General features: G+C 44.7%; 1 long non-coding RNA gene across 1 annotated transcript in view; it reads left to right on the forward strand.

The window, feature by feature from the left end:
- LOC122177972 overlaps window positions 1-12,612 on the forward strand; it is a 56,333-nt gene that overhangs the window by 15,454 nt on the left and 28,267 nt on the right. The window contains exon 2 of the long non-coding RNA XR_006178211.1: window positions 402-454. This is a non-coding gene — a long non-coding RNA (uncharacterized LOC122177972). The remainder of the gene's footprint in view (window positions 1-401; window positions 455-12,612) is intronic.

Genomic DNA, 12,612 nt, shown 5'->3' on the forward strand with positions numbered 1-12,612 from the left:
AATAGAAATGTTACAATTAATTAAAACCGAGTCCAGTGGAAAGAGCTGCTTTTAAACAAGGGAATATTCCCTGCAGGACTTGCAACCTCAGATCCTGCAGCCGTGAGTGCCTGGAGTGAGCTGACTGGAAACAAAAGTGGAACCGACTTAATTGGGTTTCGTGGCTCTGGCAAAGTATAAAGAGCAACAACAAATAGTGAGAAGCAATTTGGATTTGAATTATTTTCCCCCTTACGTTAATAGGTCGAGGTGATGTTAGTAATAAAAATCTGGCTGGCTCTTTGGCTGCCAGAATTTGGCAGAGGTCTGTTGCAGGTAATGAGGGTCATGCAGATTAACACCAGCTGCGTGTCTGGCCGGGTGTTTGAAGCTGACCTGTTAAGCTTTCTTTTTCATTCCAGAAGCTACAGAGGACAACAAATGTTTCCCGGCCTTCCTACTGTAACACCCTGATGTGAGTAACAACTGTGGTGGTTTGTTGTTTTGGTTGGTTTTTTTTTTTTTTTTTTTGTAAATAAACTTTTTTGTGTATCCATCTGCAGCTGCTGCTCACCCCTCTTTTGCTCTGCTTATGTGTCCATTCCTTTCTCAGTCCTAAAGCAGTGCTCCACAGCCTGCAGAAGAGAGCGAGCAGTCTCTTAGAAATAAAAATGGGAAAACTTCTCTGTAATATGAAATATAATGCACAGTGAAATGTTTATGTGAAAAATCATGTCAGCAGCTGCATCTTTTATCAAAGAATATATATTCAGAAATGTTTATGTGGAAACGTGACAGCACTAAATCTGGGTAGTCAGTCACTAATCTTTGCAAAGATACAAAGCTGGTTAAGGAAAATAATAACATTCCCCTGAGGCAGCCTGTAACTTATAATATATGTAAGACCCAAACATTTAAAGGCTCCTATCCTGCCCTTATTCTCCTCCACACTTCCTCCATGTGGTCACTCCAAATTGCTGCCAGCTGGCCTATTTGTCACATGTGTTTGTTTGTACTGCCTCTAATTTTTGACCTTTCAAAGAGACAGACAAAATCTGTGGCTTATGCAAATCTTTGAATTTACAGCCAGCCCAGCCTACTAGTGGGAAGGAAAAATACAGTGAGTTTAAACCACAGAAGGGAACAGATTCAATTCTGAAGTACCTCATTACTGACCATGGGCTCTAGCTTATGTATAAATGAGTTGGAGCCTTGCCTTTTCTGCCTGTGATTTTCTTACCTCTCTATTGCCTTCTCCCCTTATTGCATAGAGCACCATAGGTTCCTTCCACGCTACGTTCAGCCTGACAAATAAGCCCTGTTTTGTTTGTTCCAGGGTTCCAACCTTTTTCAAGTGAGAGGTTTTATGGTGTGGCATGTTTATAAAGGCAAAAACAGAACAGAGGGGGAAAAAAAAATTAAAAAATTCTGCATTGTAGAGAAAGAAGAATGAAACTAGAAGACTGATCTGTCATCCAACAGAAGGCCCCAGTGCGTGGATAAATGGCAAGACAGGCAGCCTGGGTGATATTTCCAGTTTCCCTGGAGTGAAAGCACATGCAGTTTACAGTGGATAATGAAATGTTATGAAATGTTATATTTTTTATGAGGAATATGTTAATTCTGCCAGTACGGTAATCCTGAGGCTCCAGTCCACAGCAGGGCTGACATTTATGTTATGAAGAGATGTGCAGACATTTATTGGGATATAGGCTGACAGTACATGTAAAAAAAAAAAACAAAAAAAAAACCAAACAAACCAAAAAACCAAACAAAAAAGCCACAGATAAAAATGTGAAACATTTCCTTTTCATTCTCTTTTTCTTTCTCTCCCATTCCATCGTATCAAATAACAACTAATGTCAAAGGGATTGCTGCTCTGAAAGGTGCTGCACTATTTTGTGATTCATGGCAAATCCAAACGTTAATTTCTTTTTTTTTTGTGTGTATGTGTGTGTGTGTATGTGGGTTGGGTGATGCCACGTGTGACAGTCAGACCAAGGAGCTGATCCAGTATATAAACCATGTGCAGCTCATGCTGTAGGTTTGCTCTGTTTCCCCGATGTGCTTTGCTGCAGCATGATGGAGGCACAGTTCCCAGACAAAGCTGTCCTTTTAATCAGGTGCTGTGATGGCCAACATTGTTTCCCAAAGCTTTGGCTTTATGTGAAACTCAAGGGCCATCAATGAGAAGTTTGCCTCTGGCAGGAGAGGAAGGTCTCCCTCCTCTGCAGCCCAGTGGCAGTTAAAACAGAATGATGTGCATGTCTTGCCATGTTCACAAGCAAAGATGCCTTACATTATGAGAGGCTTGGAGTAGTCCTGGAGCTGACTCCAGTGTTGGTGGGGGAGGGTGTTGCAGGGCTGACATAGGGTATATAGGAAGGGAGGAGTAGGAAGGGCATGCACGTCCTTTCCCTTTTTGTGGGGAAGGGTTGGTTCAAATAACAGGAGGTTACAGCCTCAGTCATATTAGCACCTGAATATGTTGATTTTGACTCAAAGCCCAGCCTGGAGATACTGCATTTAATGAAGGTGCAATGAAGATCTTGCTGGCTTTCATTTCCTGAGGTGGCTCTGGGTCACTCATGCTGTGGGATCACCTAATGGGGAGGTTGCAGGAGATGTTTGGCCTTCCGTGGTTTTTATTCTGCTTTTGCAGGGCTTTCTCCAGGGTGTTCCTCTATGGCTGATGCAGGAGGCTCCCCTTTAGTGCAGCTGATGGGTATGCTCTGAGGCCCACCCTGTGTCCCTAGCGTGGGTGAGGAGATAGATGATCACACCCTCTGTGCTGTCCTGACCTCGTCTGGCCTGCCTCCAGATAGCTCAGCTGGTTTTTGCTGAGCTCCAAAACGTGGAACGTGATCATTTAAGTCTGAAGAATTCCCTTATCTGCTAATTGTAGCTACAGAGGGGGAAGCTGGCCCAAGTCATAGATGTGATTTCTTCAAGTGCAGCATTCTTGGCATGCAAAAGCTTGTGGTATCTGATTACTGTTTTTCAGCAAGTAACGCAACTGATTAAATCAAGCTATTGTACTGCTCTGCAACCTATTTCTGTGCTCTTCCTGCCACTACCCCATTTATTGCCAGTTTAATGCATACTCACTACTGTTTATACCATCCTGCTGTATATTAATCACGTATTTATGGGAGGGGAAATAGGAATAGATCTGGCAGGAGAAATAACTTGGTTTGCACAGGCTTTTGCAGAGAAGCATCTGTTCTATAACACTGACATCTCCCAGAGCTTCTTAGAGTTGATACATAGAGAGTTTTTGAGACAGAAGACCCTTGTCAGGCAGCTGAAGTCCTGATTGTGGTTAGCCATGGTGGCCCAGGATATGGAGGATTGTGTATGATGAATGTATGGCAGGGTTATAAACTTCTCTAAACATTCATTTTAAGATACCATTTAATCTTTCTCTCGATTATTTTTTTTTAATTGAACCAGGTTTTTAAAAGACATTTAGAAATACAAAGATAAATATAAACGCCAAGGAGAAATAATGAAAATAATCCAGAAGCCAAACTCCTGTTGGAAATGGTAGATAACCAGTTAGCAGTGGATAGAAAATGACTAGGAATAAATGGTAGTGCAGCTTATCGTGCAATTCCTATGTTTTTAAATGATTTTTATAAAATGAGGAGGTTCTTTTTGGAGCCAGAAGTTGGACTCAGTGACCCTTACGAGTCCCTTCCAATTTGGAATATTGTATGATTCTGTGACCTAAGGCAGGCAGTACTGCAGTCAGGCTTCCAAATGTTGTATTTAATCAAAAGCCAGTCTCTAATACTCAAGAAAGAAGCAAATACTGAAAAGCCTCAAATAAAAGGAACAGGCAGGACTTTAAAAGTAAAAAAAAAGAAGTTCAGATAAGGAAAATTAATCAGCAGTTCTGAAATGATTATGATTGTCAGAGAACAAGGTTTTTGCCAGTGTAAGAGAGCTGGTCTCTGCCCCTGAGCTTGCTTAAGCAGTTAATCTGCGTATGAACTCTTAGTCTTAGAGATCACTCAAAGGATATTAATCATCCCTGAGCGTTTAGAAACATACATTTGTGCAAGTCAAAAAGTAGTGGTTGAGTGGCAGTGGGGTAGCTGCAGGCTCAGATTGGCTCTTAATGCAGGTCTTCCAAAGGAAAGTGTGTAGCATCATGTGTGTGTACCTATGTATGTATTGCCAGTGGGTGTTGTCAGTGGTCTGTGATTACTTGGTAGCTGGCTTGCACGAGCAGAGCCTGTGTTTGAATATTGCAGACCATGTGCTTTGTCTTCTTTGTAACAAGCTGTGACCTTCTTCCATCTAGGAACCAGACTTGGAGAGATTTTATTTTCTTTTAGATTTACTGGTATCAAGGAAAAGTCAAAGACTTCAGACTGCAGTTCAGAGAAGACATTTCATGCTTTTCTCCTGCTCTTTTTCTTCACCTCCTTCCCTTGCCTGCTAACCATGAGAAAGAGCCAACATTTAAACAGTGTTTCCTGGTCACGCTTCTCAGTTTGTTTTCTTAGCAGGGGGAGTCCGAACAATTTCCTGTAATTTTGAAGCTTTTCAAAGTAAAAGTTGCCAATGGCATTTCTAAATACTGTCCTATCTTAGCATGTCTCTGATGTGCTTTGCTCTTGGCCTCCGTGCTGTGTATGGAAGTCCTCCAAATTTGTTCTGCTATGGGTTGAGAGTGTAGATAAGGGTATACCTGGCAGACAGCTGTGCTCATCGCACTGCCACTGGGTAATGCTACAGTCTCTGTTGGAAGTCAGTGTCTCTCTGGTGAAATGGCTGTTATAGGTAAGCCCAAGCAGAGACTTGTGTGCCCTCATCTCAGCTGGACTGAAGCAGCTTGGGGTGCTGTGGCTGGCCCTGGAGCTAGGTTGGAAGGCAAGACTGGCAATTGATCTGTAAGGAGGCAGGATCCATCTGTCACTGTCATTGGCATGGTTTGACTGGATCAAACCCTTCCACAAGCTGTGAGTAAGTTACAAGGCAGTGTGGTTGGGTTGACCAGCACTTAGGAAGGCTGATCTCTTCATGAGGAGTTTTTGCCCTTCTGCCAGACTCATTCCTGAGCAGTTGGTTCATAATTGTTTGAGAGTGTGCCCCTGAGCTTGGAATTCATGAATCACAAGAGTCAGTCAGGTGGGAAGGGATGTGTGGGGATATCTAGTCTACCTAGTCTATCTAGTCCCTCTGCCCAAAGCAGGGCCAGTTCTGAGATCTTTCTCCAGGTAGATCTCGGACTTCTGAGGATGGAGCCTGCACAACCTCCCTGGGCATCATGGTCCGGCTTCATTTCTCACCTCAGGCATCTTCATGGTGAAGATCTGCATGTATTCAAACAAAACTACTAGTGATTCAATTGATGACGACTGTAGCACTGTACGTGACCATAGCATGGGCACCATTAGAATGGGTACAGCTCTTGACAGCTATTGGTTTGCTCATTTTGAGGAGTACAGGGCAGGCAAACAAGTACACAGTAACACTGTCAACTGATACTGTGTCATTGCAGTGAACAAGGTGACTATAAAAAGGAAAAATATAAAATTGCCTGATAAAATTGCCTTTCAATTGAATGACTTGATAGGAGGTTTTATAAGGGGGAAGAAGAACGCTAAAGTAGCTCGAACAAGTTAACAGGAAAGGTAGAAAAAGGGAAGGCACTAAGACATAAAACTGGCAGATATTAAATCTTAGGGATGTTTTGGGGGATGGCAAGTCCAGCTGTGATATTTATAATTCTGAGTTGCCATGTGGAAGTCAGTGGTGCTTACCCTCTAAGCACAGTGTGAAGGTAAGGCCTCTGCTCACATTGGAGAGCTTTGGACAGGCTATATGTAAAGACTGTCAGGACTGGGCTCTGATTCCTGTGTAGAGCTCGGATACGGTAAAATTCACACCAGATTGGGGTTTCTTTTCTTTGACATTGAGGGGAGTTTGTTTACCATCTGGCTGTTAAGATAGGAAAGAGGAGAAGGAAAAAGAAAAGAAATAGAGCTTGTTTTCTAAAAATGAGAACGCATAGAGTCAACTCGCATCTTTTATTTTTATGCATTGTGTCTAAAATAGATGCAGGTCTGCCTACTTTCTTAACATGCATCTGACAGAAAGTAATAGCCCCCATTTACATTTCTGTACCGTTTCTTTCTGTGGGGGTCTTGGAGTGCTTCATGGGGGGGACCAGACAATGAGAAACAGTGCCTTCAGCCTGCATCTACCTCATTATCTGGTCTACAGCAACTGGCAAAGCTGGAACCATGGGGCAGCAGTGGGAGCTTTCTGAGCTGGCCTTGTTGCCTGCTTTGGGTGGTGTGGGCAGCTGTGGAAGAGCATCCTTAGTTTCAGAGCACTGTTGTGGAAAGCTCAAAGAAGCCTCTGGGCACCTATGGGACTGTTTGTTCTGCCATCCATCCTGTATGCTGGGTGCTTCCCTTCCATGATTTTCCAATTTCCACTGCCTGACAGAGAGTGGTTGTTGAGAAGCTGACTTGGCTTTGGATGTGTCCATCACTCTAATGCAGTGGGGGTTGGAGGTAGGGGTGACAGAAAGGAGAGTGCAAACGGCATCACTGTTGTAGTTTTCTAAAAGTATTTAGAATCACTGAAGATGATGATTTTGTTCAATAAATGGGCTTTAAAAAAAGGTTATGTTGGGAGGGTAGTTCCTGTCATGCCAGTTATGTTTGTGGAAGTTTACAGTCACTGTTTTTAGTTTCATACCCAGTTTGCCTCCTGGCTACGCCTGGAAAGGGGATCTAGAAAAGGGGAAGCTGCTCAGAGCTGTTTACTTTGGATCTATTGCGGGTGGTGTGGTTTCCCCCTCTCCCCCCCACCTCGGTTCCTGGCCCCCCTTCTCCCAACTCATGACAGGGCCTTGTGTGCACGGTGAGCCATTGCTGGAGGTGGGGCAGAGGCTGCCATTAGGCAGCATCATGGATTTTGGTAGGTCTAAGCCAGATGTGACGTTCTAATTAATTAAATTATTTTGGTACTGTTGAGCTTTATACTGGGCTGGTGTTAATGACAGTACCAGGGCATCAACTGTAACTCTGCCTCTGCGCAAGGTCTGTGGTCATGGGCAAACTACTTGCTCTCTGCTTGGCCGTGTAGAGGATAGAGATAATACTTGCCTCACAGGGGTATTATGAAAGTTAATTTGCTAATTATTTATAAAGCACAGTGGGATGCTACTTCAGTTCTACACAGTGTTATGTTAACATCTAATTAGTTATTCCTTATGATGCTTCATTTTCTTTCTGCTATAAATATTGGCCTAATACAGGGCCAATGATGACTCTGCCTGTCATCTTGGTGACTCAGATGGAACAAGCAAGCTGGAATGAATAAACAGGATTTGGTTTGTAAATGATCTCTGTTTCTTTTTCCCCTTTTATGCCATCTTATCCATAAAACTGACATTGTTGGGATTAGGCCTTTTCAGCAGTTGCATTCAGTGCAGAAGCTGTGTTGCATGCAGGAGTGCTGAGCCATCCCTCTGCGGGCCTCAGGAGGGTGTCTAGAGACCTTGGGCTTAAATTTACTGCACTGGGGAGATCTTTGCCATTGCTTTCAGTGGGGTCTGGACCACAATCTGGGATTTCAAGATGCCTTTTTTTTTTTTCTTTTGTTTTTTCACTCTTCTCTAAGTTTGTCTTTCTGTCTTCCCTTGTTTGTGTTTGCATCCCATATTGTGTTGCTTTGTTTCACATCGTGTGTAACATGAGTAACATGGCCAGGGCTGTAATGAAATTTCTTATGACAGTGTGCTGCTTTTTTTTCTTCTGAAAATAAATAAAGCTCAGAGACCTTTGCTGTATGTCAAAGGCTTTACCTGGCTTTGGGCAGCTTAAGGCCCCTTTGAAGACATCCTGTATGCTTCATACTTCAGTGTGGTGAATTGAAAAGCTTGTGAGTCCTATTTTAGTGTTTAGTGTTGAATAATGTTGACAACTAATGTGAACCTATGATATCCATCACCTGGCAGCATCATCACTAGTGTACAGCTTGTCACTCATTTTGAACTGATTTTTTTCCAATAAAAGTGAAACCATTGGCAGTGATCTGGTGGAAGCATGTCAGTGTACCAAGAAGATGACAGCAGCTACTGTGCAGTTTCTTTCAAAGAAATTCAAAGAAATGGGAGGAAGTGTTAGGATTATACTTCTTGAATAAAATGTGCCTCCATGATCCTGGTCGTTGAAAAAGGAAGCGATCCCATTGCATTAAGCTCTTGCAATATTGTTGAGCCACAATGACAGTTGTGAACTGGGCAGCCCTGAGCACGCCCTCCTGCATCCTCCAAGGGGGTCTCATGCACTCTGTGAGCCCTCCCTGGGCTGGGGAGCTGCAGAAGCTTGCAGCAGCCTTGGGTACATGTGTGCATGAGCTTCTCTGTGAATCCAGGACAGCCTCACAACTTAGGCTTTCTTGAGGCTAGATGACTAAAAGCAGGCCTCTTTGATAGATAGGAATCCTGTATGCTTGAAGGGAACTTATAAGCAGGGGAATGACTTTTTACAGTCTGAGGCTGATACAATGGGTTATAGCTTTAAACTGCAAGAGGGGAGATTCAGTTTAGATGTTAGGAGGAAATCCTTTCCTCAGAGGGAGGTGAGGCGCTGGCATGGCTGCCCAGAGAAGCTGTGGTGCCCCATCCCTGGAGGTGCTCAAGGCCAGGTTGGATGGGGCTCTGGGCAGCCTGAGCTGGTGGGGGGCAGCCCTGCCCAAGGAAGTGGGTTGGAACTCAATGTTCTTTAAGGTCCCTTCCAACCCAAACTACTCTATGATACGATTCTATGCATGGGGGTGTGTGCTTTACTTGTATGAATCTGGATGACTCCGGTAGGTAGTCACTGCTACTACTGCTCCTACCTCTGTGTGTGGGGTGACTTGTGCTGACTGTTGGCGAGTGATTTCCCTGAGCACACTCTGCAGAGTCAGTGTGAGAACTGTAAGCGACAAGTGGCACAAGGAAATACAAATGTTCAGTTCTAACTTTTCGTTGCTCCAGAGGTAGCAGTGCGTGCCTGTTGATGGTGGTTTCACAGGCAAGTGTTCTGGCTGATTGCCACCATCCCCTCCCTGTAGCTCATTAGAAACCTTTCAGCTACCCTTGCCATGTAACAACTGGGATCAATTTTCCCATGAGTTGATATATATGCTGACCTCTCCAAAGGAAAAAAAATCCTGTAGTTCATTAGCTTACTTTTGTAGAGGCTGAAAGGGAACTATTTGTGGCTGAACAATACTTGTCTTTCACTATTCTGTTCCTAATCCCAAATAGAAACATGAGGCTGAGAAACTCCTTCTGATAAAGGGGAGTATGGATGCATTCAATCTAGTATAAATTTTCATGGTGTTAAAATTCTTTAATCGGCAAGGGTTGGTTTGCAGGTTTATTGGATGAAGTAAAGACAGGCAGCGTCAAGTATCAGTTTGAGGAGGTAAAAGTGATTCTGATGGTAATGCGTGGTTTTCCATCACTGCCCTCTTGTGAGATTCTGCATCACAGAGATCCAGCTCAAAAGTTGAGACTTTAAAAAACAATTAATGAAGCCTGTGTTGACTTTCTATCTCAATTCATTGTTGAATAAAAGGTGGCTCAAACAAAACTGTGTCCTCATCTAGACAATGACAACCTTTTGTTTTACTAGTAGTCTTGGTCATAGCTCCTTCTGGATGTGTGAGGCTGCATGGGTACCACTGTGGGAGTTACTTTCAGGATAGGGGTGTTACCAGAGTGGAGCCCCCCGTGCCTGGTTTCGCCACAAGTATCCATTATCCACAAGGATATACATGAAACAACTTGACCTCCGAAACCCAGGCTTTGATTATAGAGCTGTAGCTTACAGTGTTTTGTGAAAAAGGAATGTAACATCACAGCCAAGTGTGTCAGAGTGCCTTGCTTGCACCACCAGGTTGGTCTGTGGCTGTGGGATGTTTGGAACTCCGTCAAAACTGGAGCTAGCCATCTCAGTGTGCAGCCTGTTGTCATTCTTGGCAGATGATAATTGCCTTCTTGGCCCTGGGTTGTGTCCTGAATGTGCCTGACCAGAGGGTTGACAAAAGCAGGTATGTTGTCCTCTGTGGTTTCCCTCTTTAGAATCACCACCATTGCCATCAAGGTCTTGAAAAAAGGTCTGCAAGGCTCCAGTTGCCTGCAGGATGGAGACAGGGCCTTTCTGTAGACAGGACGCTTCTCCAAGGCCATCTGTTTGCACCAGTGGAAAATACAGCTGATACGATCATGAATTTTTGAAGCGCCTCGGCTTTGTAAGGTAACCCATAGTTACAGAGATACGGTCTGCGTAGCCCTGATGTTCCTCATAACTTACTGCTGTGCTCTGTGAGTCACTGTACTGTAGCTACTCCCAACCACTTCTCTGCCCAAAGTGATAATCCATTGTTAAAATGATATTAACTCATGTGTGCTAATTAGCAGGTGTGCCCGGGTGTGAGAAGCCAAGGATGTTAATTAGGTCTGATGAAGATACCTTTACTCAGGGTTTGGACTCACGTCTGCTGGAACGTGTCTCTCCTTCCACAGCTGAGGAGGTGCTGTCCTGCAGTGATGTCCCCAGCTGATGTGGGCCACTGTGGATGTCTTTCTCCTCAGCAGAAGGGGACTCAAGGAGGGCCTGGAGACTCCTTGTAGGATTGTCAGGATTTTATTTTTTGTGGTAATGGAAAGGAAAGGGGCTTTTCCTATCTATACTGTATTCATTTGGCTAAGAAAAGGAGGAGAAGCATAACCATCTCTCACGCCAACTGCATGTCATCTTCTAGCCAGAGGCCTGCAGTGCTTAGCTGGTGAGCTGGTGGCCATTTCTCTCACTGTACTGGAGGTGATGGCCCTGCTGGCTGGCCAGCTCGGCAGCCTGTCTCTGGCCCAAAATATGCTAGGTTGCCTCCAAACAGGTTTTGGTAGGTCTTTGCTAATTGCAGAGAGCACCACCGTTTATACAAGCTAGCATGTGCATCTGGGAGAAAGCCCACATCAAAAGGCACATATTGAAATGGCTTAGTGGGGTTGACAGCATGGCTGGGCCTGGAAATGCCTGTTCTCCTGGGACTGGCGGGCCTGAACCAACAGGCTGAGGTGGGGTGTTGCCAGCTGGCTGCTCCCCATCCTACCTGTGCCTGTTACTTTGCTCTGGAAATCTCTGGGGCCTTTGCGGGCCATGTTCCTCAGCCTAGTTCTGGAGAAGGGTCATCCTTTTTGCACCAGGTCAAGATGGGGAGGTGAAATTACTGCTTTTGGTCCTCCTGCACCAGTTTAAAATTCATCGGTGGCCAGGCTGACTGTTGCCTTGTTTGCCTGAAGGCAGCTACTAGAGGGGAAGGCAGACACATCTAACCAGTGTTTTGGGGGGATCCTGGGCTGGTTGTGGACTTGCTCTAGATAATCAGGAGCTGGCAGGAGAAGGTGTCACAAAGCACTGTAGCAAAATGCAAATCCATTTAAGGCTTGTAGCAAAAGGGTGTGCCTCTTTGGTCTTTCTAAGCTGAAAAACACTTCAGACAATCACTTTCAATCTCACATCGTAAGCATATATGCTTCTTCTTTAGGACTTGAGAGTAATTGCTTTGTATCTCAGGGAGCTTGTGTGTATGCATGCGTGTGTATATGTACACACCAGTTTCCATGTAACAGAGAAGCCATTTTGATGCTGGTGACTAAGTGCACATGACATGGGAGCTCCCAACGTGGTTTTGCCTTTCGGGCTGTTCAAATGCGTTGAAGACGGTGAGTGTTTGCTGTGCCCTGCTGAACCTGGAGCAGGTGGGAGCAGCTGTCATCTGAATCACTCCCAACTTGCCAAACCTGCTTGCTAGCCTGCTTGGGATTTGCTGTTGCCCTCCCTGAGCACTTCAGGAGGAGTCAGCCTGCTCCCCTGGTCTGCCTGTGGTTTCTTTCTTCTGGCTGGCCCACAGATGTTTGGCTTTACTCATTCTGTGCTCAAATTAGCTGTAAGGCTGGGGATTGGTCTTTCCATTACTTTCTTTGCCAAGCATGCGTTCAGTCCCATCCCTCCCTCAGCCCTTTCTGCTGTTGCGATGGAGGACTGCCCTGCTCGGCAGGAGTGCCTGCAGCCACAGGGGGACCCGGTGGTTTCTGAGCGTGGGCAGATACATCGGAAAGATCTGACTTAGATGTGAAGTTAAACAAGGCCTGCTGTTTGAGGTGGGCTAAAACTGACTGTTCTGCAAGTAAACTCAGCTTGCGTGCATGCCTGTTTCCGATAATGGGGTGTATTAAGAATGATTGTGCAGAATCACATCACTTGTCCAGCTGCCTCGGCTTGGCTGTTCCGGGAAAGTCTCTTCTCCTCCCATCCTGTCCTCCAGCATCCGTAGCACCTGAGCATGGGGAGCCCCATAGCTCTGTGTTTGTTGCAGTTGGACAAAACCATGGAAGAGTTGGGGTCTTGCGCCTAACTTTTGTAGTTTCTTCTTTTTGTAATAATTTTGTCCTTTGCCCAGTCTGTGGTTACTTCTGGATTGCAGAGGTCAGAACTTCTAGAATACGGTTAGTGCTCTGTATTTCTGAAGCATCACACTGAGCTGTAAATGTTAATTTCTTGTTTAATTTGGTGATTTCTGTTTGTATAAAATATTGACTGCGTTGTCTGC

Source organism: Lagopus leucura, unplaced genomic scaffold (genome assembly GCF_019238085.1).
Source record: "Lagopus leucura isolate 7727_CA_CO unplaced genomic scaffold, USGS_WTPT01 Super-Scaffold_100001, whole genome shotgun sequence".
In the NCBI taxonomy this organism is placed as follows: Eukaryota; Metazoa; Chordata; class Aves; order Galliformes; family Phasianidae; genus Lagopus; species Lagopus leucura.